Consider the following 14484-nt stretch of genomic DNA (forward strand, 5'->3'; position numbering starts at 1 on the left):
CCTGTGCCAATGCATCTAGGCCACTTTCTACTTTCTCCTCTATCAGGTTCAATGTTGTTGTATTTATGCTGAGGTCTTTGATCCTCTTGGATTGAGTTGTGCATGATAACAAATATGGATCTATTTGCACTCTTCCACAGGTTTACAACCAGTTATGCCAGCCCATTTGTTGAAGATGCTTTCTCTCTTATGAGTATTCTTCTTTTGAGGTATGTGAAGAATTGTGTTGGAATTTTGATGGGCATTGCACTGAATCTGTAGATTGCTTTTGCTATGATAACTATTTTTACTATGTTTTTTTCTACCTATCCATGTACATGGGAAGTCTTTACATTTTCTGATATCTTCTTCATTTTTTTCTTCAAGGACTTAAAGTACTTGTCATACAGGTCTTTCACTTTTTTGGTTTGAGTTACCCCAAGGCATTCTATATTATTTGTGGCAACTGTAAATGGTGATGTTTCACTGATTTGTTTCTCTGCCCATTGATAATTTGTGTACAAGAGGACTACAGATTCATTTTTAGACTTCTCCAACTTCTTTCTGTAGGCATTTATAACTACAAACTTTCTTCTTAGCACTGCTTTTCATAGTGCCACATAAGTTTAGGTACATTGTACATTCATTTTCACTGAATTCTAGGAAGTCTTTAATTTATTTATTTCTTCCCTGATGCACTGGTGATTCTGTTGAGCATTATTCACTTCCATGAGTTTGTAGGCTTTCTGTAATTTGTGTTGGTTATTTAATTTTAACATGAAGGCATGGTGGTCCAATAAATACAGGAGGTTATTCCAATTTTTTTGTATCTGTTGAGATTTGCTTTATGACCAAGTATGTGGTCAATTTTAGAGAAGGTTCCATGGGGTGCTGAGAAGAAGGAATATTCTCTTGTGTTTGGGTAGAAAGTTCTGTAGATATCTATCAAGTCCATTTGAATTATAGTGTCTGTTAGTTCCCTTATTTTTCTGTTTAGTTTTTGTCAGGCAAACCTTTCCATTGGTGAGAGTGGGTAGCTGAAGTCTCCCACTATTAGTGTTGTGGAGTTTGATGTGTGATTTAAGCTTTAGTAATGTTTCTTTTGCATAAGTGGGTACCATTGTATTTGGGGCATAAATATTCAGAATTGTGACTTTATCCTGGTGGATTTTTCCTGTCATGACCTTCTTGATCTCTTTTGATTAATTTTAGATTGAAGTCTATTTTGTTAGATATTAGGATAGCTACATAAGCTTGCTCCTTAAGTCCATTGGACTGGAAAGACTTTTCTTGGCCTTTTCCTCTGAAGTAGTGTCTGTCTTTGAAGTTGAGGTGTGTTTCTTATATGCAGCAGAAAGATGGATTCTGTTTTCATATCCATTCTGTTAGCCTGTGTCTTTTATAGGTGAATTGAGTCCACTGATATTAAGGGGTATTAATGACCAGTTATTATTAACTCGTGTTATATTTCTTGTGGTATTGTTGTGTGTTTCTTTTCTTTAGAATTTGTTGGTGTGGGATTATCTATTGCCTATGTTTTCTTGGGGGCATCAAACTTCCTTGGGATGGATTTTTTCTTCTAGTGCTTTCTGTAGTGTTGGATTTGTGGATTGGTATTTTTTCAATCTGGTTTATCAAGGAGTACTTTGTTTACTCTGTGTATGGCTATTGAGAGTTTTTCTTGGTATAATAGTCTGGGTTGGCATTCATGATCACTTAGTGTCTGCATGATATCTTTCTATGACCTTCTGGCTTTCAGAGTCTCCATTGAGAAGTCAGGTATTATTCTGATGTGTCTGACTTTATATGTTACTTGGAATTTTTACCTGTGCAGCTCTTATTATTCTTTGTTTTATTTTGTATATTTAGTGGTTTGAATTTAGGTAGGGAGGGTACTTCTTTTTTGAGTCTAGTTTATTTGGTGTTCTATAAGCTCTTTGAATCTTCATAGACATTTCCTCATTTTGGTTGAGAACGTTTTCTTCTATGATTTTGTTGAATATATTCCCTGTACCTTTGATCTGATATTCTTCTCCTTCTTCTATTCCCATTGTTCTTAGGTTTGGTCTTCGCATGGCATCTTAGATTTCCTGATCATTTTGTGTTATGACTGTGTTGCTTTAATGTTTTCTTTCACTGATTAATCTATTTCCTCTATCACATCTTCAATACCAGAGATTCTCTTACATCTCTTGCATATGATGGGTTATGTTTGCACATGCAGTTCCTGTTCATTTTCTCAGATACTTTATTTCCATCATGCCCTAAGTTTGAATCTTCTTTATTGCCTGTATTTCAGTTTTCTAGTCTGGAACTATTTCCTTCACCATGTTTTAATGCTCTTTGTTTGCTTTGTTTAAGGAAATTTATTGATTTCTTTCCAATTTGTTTGTCTTTTCCTTGATTTCTTTAAGGATTTTTCTCCTTTAATCTTTAAAGTCCTCTATCATCATCTTAAAGTCATTTCTAAGATGGTTTTCTTCTGCTTCTTATATGTTGGTATTCTCAGGTCTTGCTAAAGTAGAACCACTAGGTTCTGGTGATGCCACATTGGTCTTTATGTTGTTTAATGTATTCTTGCACTGGCATCTACACATCTCTTCCTCCAAATGGTGTAAATGGTGTCTGTGACTCATGGAGCTGCTCTTGGTCCATTTGGAGCTCATGATCCATTCAGAGCTGGTGGAGTCTGTGTCTCAGGGAGCATTTTCAGTCCTGGAATATGAGTAGGTTTGGAAGGTGGTATATCCTTGGTATTGCCCAATGGGCCCATGATTACAGTAATCATGCTGAAATGGGAGTTATCTATGGGATCAACCACTTGCTTGGACATTCGCTCATCAAGACCCACCTGGTTACAGCTGCTGATGAATGTCAGATCTGCCAACAACTCAGAGAAACACAGAGCCCCAGAGATGTCACCATTTCCCCAGACTGACCAACCACTTTGTGATAGCAGGGCTATATTGGATCTCTTCCTCTATGAAATGGATAACACTTAGTCATTACTGTAATAGATACATTTTCTTCATATAGATTTGCCTTTCCTGCATATAATGATTTTACAAGACTAACACACAGGGACTAACAGAGTGCCTTCTCAATCATCATGGTAATCCACACAATATGGTTTCTTACCAAGGAATTAAATTCACAGACAAAGCTAGAACTGTGGCCCAAAGTCATGAAATCCACTGGGCCTATCATGTTCAAGATCTCCCTAAATCAGCTGACATGATAGAAAGATGGAATGGCCTTTGGAATACATGGTTACAGAACCAATGAGGTGGCATCAGCCTGCATAACTGGGGTAGAATTCTCCACAGTATATGCTTTGAACCAGTGTTCAATAATGGTATAGTTTCTCCATGGGATGATTCAGGGGTCCAGGCATTAAGTGGTAGAAGAAATAGTAGTTCCATCCACTGTCTCCCCTAGTCGCCTCCTGAGGAAAAAAAAATGTTACATTTTCCCATAACTTTACTTTCTTCTGGCTTGGAAGTTTTGGTCCTAGGGTGATGGTATGAAGGTAGTGCTTATGACTGGTGCCACAACAAACATTCCGTTGAAATGGAAGTTCAGACTTCTCCCAGGTCTCTTTGGGCTTCTCATGTCCTTAAGCCAACAAGCTCATAAAGATATAACAGTGTTAGGAGAGGTTATTAATCAAGATTCCCAAGGCAAAATTGGATTTCTGCTCCATAAGGGAAGTAAGAAACATTATGGCTGTTGGGCAGAAAATCCTTTAGGACTCTTCTTGATTCCACCTTGTTCTGTAATTGAGGACAATGGAGAATATGACATCCTAAGAGAGGCAGATAACAAAAGGCACAGACCCTGGGTCTGGAGAGATGGCTTAGAGGTTTAGACCACCAACTACCCTTCCAGAGGTGCTGAGTTCAATACCCAGCAACCACATGGTGGCTCACAACCATCTGTAATGAGATCTGGCACCCTCTTCTGTATACATAATAAATAAATAGAATTTTTAAAGGCACAGACCCACCTGGATGAACATATAGGTCACACCTCATGAGATGAGCCAAGAATGGATAGTGTCACTCCCACTAATCAAGAATAAAGGGCATCTATTCAAAGTTTAGTCAAATTATGTAATCTATAATTTCTGCAATAATAGGTTTCCTCCCTAGGCAAAAGTTTAGGAAAGAAACAAGAAACATAAGGGAATTTTGGTTTTCCTAACCCCAAAAATTCAAGGCAAAGTGTTTCCAAGGCTTGGGGCTTCCAGAGGAATTTTGGAGATGTAGGAACTTGGCAGATCCTCTTACCATCTGAGGGTAGATGTCAGGGTATAGGGTGTAGAACCTGTTAAATTTCAAAAACTTAAGTTTTACAGTAAATAGAAATAAACTACTTTTGACCCTGTAAAAATATTGTTTCTTATCTTAAGATGGAGTCATGATGGTCCACCAGTAGTAATGGAAGGTAATTACAAATACCAGATAAGGGCTTGGGGACAATTACAGAAGGGAAGATGAGTGTTGACATAAATGGTTCTGTGGTGCTTTGTTAAGAATGATTTCATGGGTTGGGGATTTAGCTCAGTGGAAGAGTGCTTGCTTAGCAAGCACAAGGACCTGGGTTTAATCCTCAGCTCCAAAAAAAATAAAAAATAAAAAATAAAAATAAAAAAACAATGATTTCATGGCCCCTAGGACTCATCCCTGGGTCCATCCCCCAGAAGCCACCACCCAACACTGTCCCAGTTGCTAGCCATCAGGAAAAACTCCTACAGGAAGGCCCCCTCGTCAAAACCCCCCATTAGACACTGCAATCGACATGCCCTGCCCCCATACCCATCCACTTGAGACCCCAACAACTACCTGAGTCAAGGAAACCTATCTGTCAGCCCTCATTGGACAAAGAGCTCTCATTGGAACAAGAGTAACCTCCTGAGACAAGGAATCTGCCAGCCCTCATTAGACCAAGAGTGGCTTTCTGAGGCATAGTATCTGCCACCTCTCATTGGATGAAGAGAAGCTTCCTGAAACACAGAATCTGTAAGCTCTCACTAGACCAAGAGATCAAGAGCAACTCCATGAGTCACAGAATCAACTAGCTTGGATTGACCCAAGAACAGCTCCCTGAGAATCACAATCTGCCTGCTCCAATTAGACCAAGAGCTAAGATTGAACCCAGGGGGGCCCCTGAGACACAGACACAAGAAACACAGAGTGGACCAATATCAACTCAATAAGACACAGGCACCTTGTATTCCTATTAGAGGAAGAGATGGGCAGACATCAAGGCAAAAATACATACAACAGCATAAAGAACAATATGCCATCACCAGAAACTAACCCTCCTCCCACAGCAAGACCTGAACATCACAATGTAAAAGAAGCAGAAGAAAGTGACCCTAAGAATAGCATCATGAAGATGCTATAGGCCTTTCAAGAAAAAAGAAAATATGAAATTGAGGGAAAGACAAACAAAAAATGGGAAGAAATCAATAAATCCCTTTTAAAAAGACAAGAAAAATCGTAAAAACGAAAAAAAAAAGCAATTAAACATGCGAAGGAAACAGTTCAAGACCTGAAATGGGAAATAGAAATAATGAAGACAAAACAGAATGAATGCTGGTAATAGAAAATCTGTGTAAACAAACAGGAAACACAGATGCAAACATAATCAACAGAATACAAGAGATGGAAGAGAGAATCTCTGGTGTCGAGGATACAATAGAGGAAATAGATTTGTCAGTCAAAGAAAATACCAATGCCAAAAATGTCATAACACAAAATATCCAGGAAATCTGGGATACCAAGAAAAGGCCAAACCTAAGAATAATAGGGATATAACAAGAGGAATACCAACTCAAACGCACAGAAAATATATTCAAGTACATTATAGAAGAAAATTTTCCCAACTCAAAGAAGGAAACACCTATGAAGATACAAAATGTCTATAGAACACCAAACAGACTACACCCCCCAAAGAAGTCCCCTCGACACATAATAATCAAACAACTAAATATAGAGAATAAAGAAGGAATATCAAGAGCAGCAAAGGAAAAGTGCCAAGTGACTTATAAATGCAGACCCAACAGAATAACTCCTGACTTCTCAACAGAGACTTTGAAAGCCAAAAGGACTTGCCTTTCAGATGTAATGCAGACAGTAAGAGACCACAGATGCCAGCCTAGACTAATATACCCAGCAAAACTTTCAAATTACCATAGATGGAATGAACAAGGCATTCCAAGACAAAACCAGATTTAAACAATACCTACCCACAATTCCAGCACTACAGAAAACACTAGAAGGAAAATTCCAACCTAAAGAAGTCAGATACACCCAAGAAAACACATGCTATAGATAACACCACAGCAGTAAGTCCCAAAGAAGGGAAATACACACACACTTCCTCCAAAAGATAACTGGAATTATCAATCACTGGTTATTAACACTCCTTAATATCAATGGACTTAATTCACCTATTAAAAGACACAGGCCAACAGAATGGATACAAAAACAGGACTCATCTTTCTGCTGCATACAAGAAACACACCTCAACTTCAAAGATAGACACTACCTCAGAGTCAAAGGCTTGGAAAAGTCTTTCCAATCAAATGGTCTTAAGAAACAAGCTGCTGTAGCTATTCTAATATCTAACAAAATAGACTTCAAACTAAAATCAATCAAAAGAGATTGAGAAGGACATTACATACTCATCACAGTTTTTTTTCTTATTCATTCAATTACCCTATGTTTTTTATTGGCAAATTGAGTCCGTGCATATTAAAATGGAAATTATCAGTGTTTGTTAATTTATGTTATTTTTAGTTGTGGTTTGTGATGGTTGTGAGTGTGGTGTGTGTTTGTGTGTGTGTGTGTGTGTGTGTGTGTGTGTGTGTGTGTTACCTTTCTTTGGATTTTGCTGGTGTGTGATTATCTATTTCCTGTATTTTTGTAGGTGTACCTAACGTTCTTGTGTTGCAGTTTTCATTCTAGGACTCTTTGTAGGGCTGAATTAGTGGGCAGGTATTGTTTAAATTTGGTTTTGTCATGAAATACCTTGTTTTCTCTACATATGGTGACTGAAAATTTTGCTGGGTATAGTAGTCTGGCCTGAAATTCGTGGTCTCTTAATGTCTGCCAAATGTCTGTCCAGGATCTCTGGATTTTAAAGTCTCCATTGAGAAGTCATGTGTAACTTTGTTTGGTCTGCCAGTGTAATTTACTTGACTTTTTCCCTATACAGCTCTTAATATTCTGTCCTTATTTTATATGTTTAGGGTTTTCATTATTATACTGTGTTTGTACTTTATTTTGGGGGGGTCCAGCCTTTTTAGAATTTTGTAAGCTTCTTGTACCTTTATAAGCATGCCAATTTTAGGTTGACAAAGTTTGCTTCTATGATATTGTTGAATATGTTTTCTGTGCCTTTGAGCTGGGATTCTTCTTTTCCTATCTCCAATATTCTTCAGTTTGGTCTTCTCATGGTATCCCAGATTTCCTGGATGTTTTGTGTTAGTAATTTGTTGGGTTTAACATTTTCCTTGGCTAATGAATCTATTTCCTCTATTGTATCTTCAATCCCTGAGATTATCTCTTCCATCTCTTGTATACTGTTGGTGATGCTTGTATCTGTAGTTTCTGTTCATTTACCCAGATTTTCCAACTCCAGTATTCCTTCGGTTTGTGTTTGTTTATTCCTTTCATTTCAATTTTCAAGTCTTGACCCACTTCCTTCACCCATTTTTGTTTGTTTGTTTGTTAGTTTGTTTTGTTTACTTTCTTGACTTTAAGGGGTTTATTGTTTTCTTCCCATTTTTGTTTGCTTTTTCCTCAATTTCTTTAAGGGAATGTTTCAATTCCTATTTAAGGGCCTTTATCATCTTCACAAAATTATTTTTAAGGCTATTTTCTTCAGTTTCATCTGTGTTGTAATGTTCAGGTCTTATTGTTGTAGGATCACTGTGTTCTAGTGGTGCCATATTACCATTTCTGTTGTTGAAAATATTCTTACTGGAGTTTAGCTATCTTTTCTTCCATCTGGTATGGGTTTTGCCAATGCCTCTGTAGTCTTCTGGGGTGACAGGGGAGGGTTAGCCATGGGGAGAATATTCAGATGTGTGGGGTTGGGCAGTGGAGTATTAGTCAGCAATAAAAAAAATAATGACCACATGAAATTTTCACACAAATGGATGGGATGTTTAAAATAATCCTGATTAAGGTAATACAGACACAGAAAACCAATGTGGTGTATACTCACTCATAAGTGGATATTAGCTGTAAAGAAAAGGATAACCAGGCTACAATCCACAGCCCCAGAAAAGCTAGCTAGCAAGGAGGGTTCAAAGAGACACACATGGATTTCTCTGGGAAGGGGAAATAGAAGTGATCTCCTAGGTTATCTAGGGGCATGGGTGTATGGAAATATGAGTGATTAAGTTGGGCAGGTTGAGGTTAGGACAGGCAGGGATAATAATGAAAGAGATATGTTGATGAGGGACCATTTTGGGTTTAGGCAGAATCCTGGTGCCAGGGAAACTACCAGAAATCTGCAATGATGACCACAGCTAAGATTCCTGGCAATGTTGGAGAGGGGTTTTCAGAGCTGAGGATCAAACCCAGGGCCTTGTGCTTGCTAGGCAAGTGCTCTACCACTGAGCTAAATCCCCAAACCCTCTTTTATTTTTTTTAAAGATTTATTTATTTATTAAGTATACAGTGTTCTGCATGCATGTATCCCTTTTGGCCAGAAAAGGGAACCATATCATATCACAGATGGTTGTGAGCCACCATGTGGTTGCTGGGTATTGAACTGAGGACTTCTGGAAGAGTCGTTGGTACTCTTACCCACTGAGCCATCTCTCCAGGCCCAGTTCTGAACCTTTGGCTGCATTACTCCACCACACCTCCTATTTTCAGCAGGGCTAATTCAGATAAAAGATTCTAACATTGCAGTTTGTCTACACTGGGTATGTCCTGCACTAAATGATTGAACCCAACATGGACACAAAATACTGACAGAAAGTAAGAACAGTCCAGACCTGTGTGGGCATAGTGGAAGCAACCCCATCTAGCACCCAAAGGCCACACAGAACCACTGTCTGTTTATGTGGTGATACACATGTGTTTCTTCAGTTTCAACCTCAGTATTTCATATTTGTAGTGCATAAATATCTTGTGTCCATCTGGATGATGTTCCAATGCATTAGAGATCCATTGATGTACATTGTCTCTCTACTACTGTGTGTAGGCCCCAGCACATTTTGATTGGTGGCTATTACAAACAATGTTCTTTTCTGGCAGGTTATATCTTTGTTAAGGCAAACTGTATTTTTTGGTAACAGAAAAAGAATTACCTTTTACTACTAATAATTACAGTAATAATTTTTCCATACCTGATCAGATTAAAGATATTTGTTAATCTTTTAAGTTATTTTTGATTGAATGGCCATGCTCTTTGATAAACTATTGCCTTTCCTAAGAAAGACATCTCTCTTGTTCATCTCTAATCTTCTTCAATTTTTATGATGTTCATAGCTTCTCTTTTCCTGCAGAAACAAAGCAAATCTTCTTCAAATATCTCGTTTCCTTTCTGAGGTGAACACATATTTAAAATATACAGGCTGATTTAATTCAGCATTTTTTCCTATTATCTAGTATCTCTCTCTGCAGCTCCATTCATTTCTCACTAGCATTTTAAAAATTTAAAGTTAGTAAAGCACTGTATAATCTATCTCTGGGGATACTTTATTAACTTTTTCTGTTTATTAAGCATATCTTTTAAAGTGCAATTAGATCTTTCTATAACTGCTTGTTCTGTAGCACTGTGTGGTACATCTGTAATATGTGTTATGTTGTAAAAGTGCAATAACCTTTTTCATATTGTTAGAGACATATGCTGGAACATTTTCAGTCTTAATTTATATAGATATCCTGATAATAGCTATAATTTCCAATAAAGTATAATTACAGCTTCTCAGAACTCAAAGCAGTTGTCCATTGAAATCCTGAATATGTATCTATGGTATGGTAGACATATTTTAATTTTCCAAGCTCTATAAAATGAAACACATCCATTTGCCAAATCACACTTCTTTGATTACTCTTTAGATTACTTCCTGCAGGTGATAGAGTTTTGTTACACAAAGAACAAGTAGATATAATTTCCTTGGCTTGTCAACAAATGATTGAAAAACCTTTCTTCAAAATTTTGCTGTTAACATAGTGTTTCTTATTAAATTCTGAGGCTTCTAGAACATTTTGTATTAATAGCTGATCAATTTCATCATTACTTTATGCTAGACGGCCTGGTAGACCTGTATGGGATCTAATATGTGATATATACAATGGATAATTTCTATTTCTGATTACTTGTTGTAGTTGAATAAATAGTGGAGTTAATTTTGAATCATCTGGAAAAGATTAGCAGCTTCAATATGTAAAACAACTCTTTCTGCATATTGAGAGTCAGTAAGTATATTAAGAGATTCAGGAAAATCTAATAACACCATAAGAATGGCATACAACTCTGTTTTTTTTTTAACTGAATATAAGGGCTTTGAGCCACTCTACTTATTTTTCATGATTTATAACCTGCCTTACATGACTTATTTGCATCAGTTTAGAATGTGAGGGCACCAGAAATTGGTGTTCTCCATACAATGTGAGGAAGGATCCATTTTGTTCTCTTTATAAACTGGAGTCTCTTGTTTTGGGGTTATTTGTTGCTAATATCTCCGAAAAATTACTGCAAGTTCTTTGTCAATGTTCATTTTCTGACCATAGTGAGGCAATTTCTGTAATATTAAAAGGTACCACAATTTCTGCTGGGTCTATTCCTGCTAACTGATGAAGTCTCATTTTTCCTTTCAGATTCAATTCAGAAAACTTTCCTAATAAGTCTTTAATTTTTCATTCTGTTATGTAGTTTAAAAAAATCCAATCTAAGATTTTTATATTCTCTCTGTATAATAATTTCTGTAGGAGAATGAGTAGAAGGTAGTAGTAATCCACACGTGCATCCTGTAATTCCTATTCCACCAAAGCCAATTCTCTCTCAACTTCACTTGATAATTCTCTTGGATTATTTAAGTCCTTGTCACCTTTTAAGGTTTGAAACAACTTACTCAGTTCTTAAGCTGTTACTCCAATAGTGGGGCATAGATTGGAAATGTCTCCCAGCAATTTTTGAAAATCATTCAGAGTTTATGACTGATCTCTCCTGATTTGTACTTTCTGTTGTTGAGTTTTCTGTAAACCTATATTATTTTCTAGAGAACTGATAGAGTCTCCTCTTTGTATATTTCAGGATCAATTTATAATCCACAGTAAGGTAAAATTCTCTTTACTTCAAGAAACATTTTTTCTTGTCTTTTTTTGTTTGTTTGTTTTTTGTTTTTTGAGACAGGTTTTCTCTGTGTAGCTTTGCGCCTTTCCTGGATCTCACTGTGCAGCCCAGGCTAGCCTCAAACTCACAGACATCTGCCTGGCTCTACCTCCGAAGTGCTGGGATTAATGTCATGTGCCACCACCACCTGATTTTTTTTGTTTTATTTTGTTTTTTTTTTCTTTTTTGAAACATTTTTTCTAAGGTGTCTACATCTCAATAAACAGGAAGATATCATCCATATAATGATAAATTTTAGATTGAGGAAATTGTTTGTGAATTATTTCTAATGGCTGTTGTACAAAATATTGACACAAGGTAGGGCTGTTTAACATTCCTTGTAGAAGAAGAACTTTTCACTCATACCTTTTCAGAGGTTTAACATTATTATAAGTAGGCACCATGAAGTCAAAATTTTTTATCCTCTTCTTGGAAAAGTATAGTTTTTTTTTTTTTAAATCAGTCAGTTAAATAAATCACTATAATAGACCATCCCTTAGGTAAAAAAGAAGGCAGGGGAATTCCAGGCTGTAAAGAGACCATTGGCTGAATTGCCTTATTTATGGCTCTTACATCTGTTAACAGTCTCCATTTTCCAGATTTCCTTTTGTTTTTTAAGATTTATGGGGCTGGAGAGATGGCTCAGAGGTTAAGAGCACAGGCTGTTCTTCCAGAGGTCCTGAGTTCAATTCCGAGCAACCACATGGTGGCTCACAACCACCTGTAACGAGATATGATGCCTTCTTCTGGCCTGCAGGGATGCTTGCAGGCAGAACACTGTATACATAATAAATAAATAAATCTTTAAAAAATTAAAAAATAAAAGATTTCTTTATTATGTATACAGTCTATATACCAGAATAGGGTACCAGATCTCATTACAAATAACTGTGAGGCACCATGTGGCTGCTGGGTATTAAATTCAGGACCTCTGGAAGAGCAGCCAGTGCTCTTAACCTCTGAGCCATCTCTCCAGCACCCCAGATTTCTTTTTAATGACAAGTATAGGAGAATTCTAAGGATTGGTCGATACTTCAATGTGTTGAGCATTTATCTGCTCCTGTACCAGCTGTCCTTGGGCCTATAAATATTTTATGTCAAAGGCCATTGTTCCACCCACATAGGTTTGTCAGTTAGCCATTTTAATGGTAGGGCAGTTGGTACTTTTGAAAAACCAACAGCTGTTGTGGTTCCTGATCATGTACAACCTGAACAGTCAGTGACTGCTCTTAATAATACATTTTAATATTTTTCTCAGAAATATTCTTTATTTTATGGTTTGTTTCTGAGATTGGAAGAATGTTAATCTGTGTTTTCCATTGCAACTATTCAGGTCCCCATAAATTCATTACTATGTTAGGCTCATATGGCTTTAATTTTCCTTTCTGTCCTTTTGGCCCTGCACACTAGACCCATCTTGTACTTTGCTTTACATGAGAAAACATTTCAATCCCTAGAACCCGAATATTTACCTCCTGAAGAACCCAATTTGGATGCTAAGATTTTGGTGAAATTGTTATTACATCTGCTTCTGTGTCTATTAAACCTTCAAATTCAAGGCCATTATTTGTATTTTTAGCTTTGGTCTGGTAATTTACAGGAGTTTGCCAAAATACTTGTTTTCTGGTCTCTCCTGAATTTTTTGTTTTATCTACTGAAGAAGTTCTGTCCTTGATTACATCCAAAGCAGTGTTGTTTTTAACAAGAAGAATTAAATCTTTTGCTCTGTGGAGGAGTTCCTCCAATGCAGACAGTGAATGATTGAATCAAATATCTGGGCCAGCAAATGACACCCCTTGGTGAATTTTCTAATGGCAAAGGGTTACTTTGTCTGTCCTTTGTTGATCTGTAGTCATGAGTCCAACATCAGCCTTTGCCACACCTTCTACATACTCCAGAAGGCTGGGGCCTTCTTTTTGGATTATCTCTAGGAAAAAAATCATTTTGAAAGCTGCCCATCATAGTTGGGAATATAAGTTTTTCAGAATATACTGGACAATGGTGATTAATTTTAAGAAGGGAACAATATGGCTTTCCCCTCCCCTTACCATTTTCTGTTCATCTAGAAATTGCTACAACTGAGCCTCTGTGCCCCATGCCCCCACCCACACTTCCTTCAGGAACAAACTCTGCGTACCTTCTCATTTTCTTATCTTAAGAGAATCTAGCCATTCTCCTCCTCTGTCTAGTCATTACTTTTTCACCTCTGTGTTAAGACACAGATCTGCACCTTGAGGCCAGATTCCCACAGCTTTAGTCAGGTCATAACCCCTAGTCAGGTCACATCTCCTGCAGCTCACTCTAGGACAGAGTAGAGGAGCTGTCTGTGCTGTGACTCACATACTCTCAGTTTTCGGCACCTGGCTCCTCCATGCTCCTTGTCACTTATACTATGATGTACTAAATACATGGTGTGAAACTTCCCTCTGTCCCTATATGGTTATAAAAGATCAGACCTTTCCTATGTGCATGGGATTGGGAGGAGACTGCTCAACGATACTGCCCTGAACTGGAGACTGTTCTCAGAAGAGACTCCTAGGTCTCCATTCATGATCATTCCCATGGCCCTATTTCTTGTTCTCTCATTCTTCCTAGATTGTTATGGGATAATCTTGTTGTACACTGTGAAGATATGTCTCTGCCTAAGGCACCTTCTGATTAGTTTAATAAAGAGCTGAATGGCCAATAGCTAGAAAGGAGAAAATAGGCATAACTTCTGGGGAGAGAGAGAAACTTGGGAAGAATTTCAGATGCACAGATTTAGATAATGAGATGCAGAGCTAGTCAGATGTATACTATGGAGGAGAGGTAACAAGCCATGTGGCAGACAGTAGATTAATATTAGCAGGTTAATTTAAGTTATACGAGCTAGATGGGAACAAGCCTAGGCAAAGGTCAGGCATTCATAATTAATAAGAAGTCTCCATGTCATTATTTGGGAACTGGAGGTCCAAAGAAAGTCCAACTACAATTGATGCCCAGCATGCAGCACATATATCCACAGAGGGCCTGAGAAATCTGGGGGGAAAAAGTTCCAAACACAGAGACAGACACAGCTTCTTAGTAACCACCATCTCTCAAGCAAGCCCAGTATTCACTGCACACAAAAGTGTGGCTCCTTTAAGAGATCGTGCTGTGTAG

The sequence above is a fragment of the Onychomys torridus genome, unplaced genomic scaffold (genome assembly GCF_903995425.1).
Source record: "Onychomys torridus unplaced genomic scaffold, mOncTor1.1, whole genome shotgun sequence".
In the NCBI taxonomy this organism is placed as follows: domain Eukaryota; kingdom Metazoa; phylum Chordata; class Mammalia; order Rodentia; family Cricetidae; genus Onychomys; species Onychomys torridus.